Here is a 3,497-nt window from a genome sequence, read left to right as displayed (position 1 = left end):
GGCCAGTGGTGATACTTCCAGCTCTTTTTTATTAATATTCTTGATGATGAAGAGAAGGCTGCAGGTTGCTTGACTCTTACCCTCGAAGTCTTTGTGTACGGAGACCGTGATGAAAAAAGGTACGATGCTGACTAAAGAATATCTCGTCTTTGGGTCGTTCTCCGGATGACCAACTGCTCATTGTCAGTCGGGAAAGTGAGTGTAGAGAATACCTTCTCTACGTGGGTATGCCATTGGAACGACCATTGAGAAGAAGGCCGTTGTGGCTGCCCGTACCCTTCAGGACTATCTTCCCTGGCTTGCATTTGTAGTAAAAAATTCTCTGACAGACCAGACTGGTGATGAAATGGCCACATAACTCTGAAGTGTTGGAGAAGTTTGTGCTTTGGCTAGACACGTCTCCTGATATGCCGCTGGAGATGTTATCGGTTTAAATAACTTTTTATTCGTGGCACTCGTCAATCCTGGAGGTTCAGGGTGGGAGTAGACCAAGGTCACTTGCCCATTGAAAAAGCGTGTCTTTGGTAACCGGGGAACCCAGCTGCACGACTATCAGCTGCATTTACGATGCAGCTCAATGTACGGCCGGTGGACGACTGCAGAAATCTTCAAATTATTGAGACGCTTCAGCCTATTATAACCACATTCATTTAATTATGTTGCAGGTAGCTTCGATTTTACGTCGATGCCACCTAGTGGATCCTACTGAACTGAAGTAAAAACTAATGTATCTTTGCAAAACTTTGAGCTTCTTTATTGCTATTGTTACTAAATTTTTCAAGATAAAAATTATACTAAAAACATGTAGGAAGTGTCAAGAATCGGTATGCAAAATTTCAGCAAAATCGGTTTAGTAGTTTTCGGGGTTAGCGATTACAACGGTTTTAGAGACTTTGATTTATATATTAGTAAGATAAGATTCTCAGCATTTTTTTTCAAGCTAATTACCTACGATTAATTACTCTCTATCGATAAAATATTTAAGTAACGATACGCTTCAAAAATTCCAAATGTGCCATTTATTCAACTAGCTTTCATTTTTATATCTTTTTTAAGTATTGATGGAATCTAAGCTTACCAAACTACAGTTATTCAATAAATAAGTAATTTTCACAATAAATACTTATTTATTACGAAAATACGTACGAAAACCGTAAAAGCGATGTACAAGTTACTTTAACAACTTCTTTTAGTAAACGATTTTTTATTTCACTTCTACTCGAAAAATTGATTATTAGTGTAAAATTATTAACTACCTAAATCGCTGAATTAAATGAGGCTTAGGTTTACAGCTTCTCATTTGAAGCACTTTGAAAATTAACATAAATTTCCTGTTATCGATTATTTTGATACTACTACAGCTGTGTTGCAAGATTTGTTGTAAGTAGATGTTTTATTAAACTATACGGAGATTAGTTGATTTCTTGATTGCATCTTTGACTCATGAGACATGGTTAAGAAAATAAAAAATAAGGTTATGTTTTAATTGTCTATCATGCTATTTTTCTTCTAGATCTCCAAATTATGTCCCCAAATGTGGGCTTGTTTAATTATGAGGAACGGTAGAGTAAAGTGGCAATGCTTTTTTTTAAAAATAAATTAGTAGTTTTTTAAGTACATTTTGTTAATTAAGTAGTTACTTGAAAGGATCTTATTATTGAAGTAAATAATCTTAATTTTCTTTTGACTATCCATTATTTATTGCTTATAATTTATATTTATCATAAAAATCACACTCTTTCTACGTTTAATTCGGCTACGAAAATCGTAAAAACTGTACAAGTAAGAATTTATTACTATTACTAAAAAATTATAAAATTTATTGCTAATTATTTATTTGTTTATAAAGTATTTTTAATCAGATACTAAAATTAAGGTTTTCATGTTTAAAACGCACGAAATTCAGGGTTAGAGCAATTGTACATTGATGTATTCGAGAAATTTAAATTTTGTGAACGCATGCGTATTCAAAATTTGCCACCGAGTAAGGGTGCCTGTACATAGGCGTCTTACAGTCTTAAGCCTGTAAGCCACATCTATGGTGGTTGATTTAATTTAAACTGATGTTAACTGAATACCGATATAAAATGATTTAAACAAAGAAATAGACACTTTATTCATAATAAAACTATGTAACGTGATTACATTATAAGGTTAGAACGTCTGTAAGGCATCCAATGAAAAATTTCTACAATTCATGTTAATACAATAATTTTGTCAACATAATCTGTCTTTTTAACGACTCAGCGTTAGCAAAATTTTTTTTAGTTTTTGTGGCTAAATATCTTCCCAATATTATAATGCAATCACGTAACATAGTTTTGTTACGAACAGGACGCCTATTATCTTGTTTAAAACAATTTATATCAATATTCAGTTAACGTCAGTTCGAATTGAATCACCCGCCATAGGTTTTGCTTACAGTTTTAAGACATTCAGACACTCATGTACAGGCTCCCTAAATTCGCCTGAATTCTTCCTCGAGGAGCGTTGCGTGGTAAAAAAGCACATACACATATCATTCATATAAACGACTTCGATTCGCCACATATGCATTTGCTTTGATTCAAAAAGCTGTATGAAGAAAAAACTGATAATTTACCCCCCACGCCCAAAAAGTTGCTGCTGTAACATTCATAAATCGATGTTTTGCATCGAAAATCTGCTTCAGTAGGTTCTTAGGGTCACGAATCATAAATCCGACGTCCAAGTAAAACAAAATTGATAATTTACCTCCCCCCCTCTAAAGTACCCCAAAAAGTGGCTGATGTAAAATTGAATGAATCGATTTTTTTTTAACGAAAATCTGCTACAGTAGGCTTTTTGGTTGCTAAATATGAATCTGGCGTTCAAATAAAGGAAAACCTGATAATTTGACGCCCTCCCCGACGCATCAAAGCATCGCAAAAGTTTTCTTCGTCATAAAATTGTAAAAATCGACGTTTTGTCACGAAAATCTGCTCTAGTAGATTGTTTGGATCGCTAATTACGAATCCGACATCCAAATAAAGAAAAAACTAATAACTTTACCCTCTTCTAACCCCTTAAAGCATCCCAAAAAGTTGCTGTTATAAAATTTTATAAATTGATATTTTGCCTTCAAAATGTGCTCTAGTAGGTAAAAAAAATAAAGACCTTCATACAACGTTCAATGCGATAGAAATAGGGGTATTGAAAAAAATTATATCTCTTAATGATTACATTTTATTTTTATCACATGATTACATTTATTTTTATTGCTTATAATCTAAATCATTTTCCAGAATTGGTACACTAAACATATATTTCTTATTATGTTGTTTCTCTGAGTCACTACTCTTTTCTTCTTCATCCACTACATCAATGAGGTCCATCGATTTATTGCCCGTTACTTCAATAGCAGCTTCGCTATTCCTGCAGGTTACTCCATGAAAAAGTTTATAGTATCGAGTCATGCAAAAAAAAATTGGGTGAGTTGTACAGACCATTTTCTTATAAGGTCGATTTTTAAATGAATG

This window comes from Copidosoma floridanum, unplaced genomic scaffold (genome assembly GCF_036245765.1).
Source record: "Copidosoma floridanum isolate Cflo_tuat_1 unplaced genomic scaffold, Cflo_Japanese_pri ptg000004l, whole genome shotgun sequence".
NCBI lineage: Eukaryota > Metazoa > Arthropoda > Insecta > Hymenoptera > Encyrtidae > Copidosoma > Copidosoma floridanum.
This window is presented reverse-complemented; position numbering follows the sequence as displayed.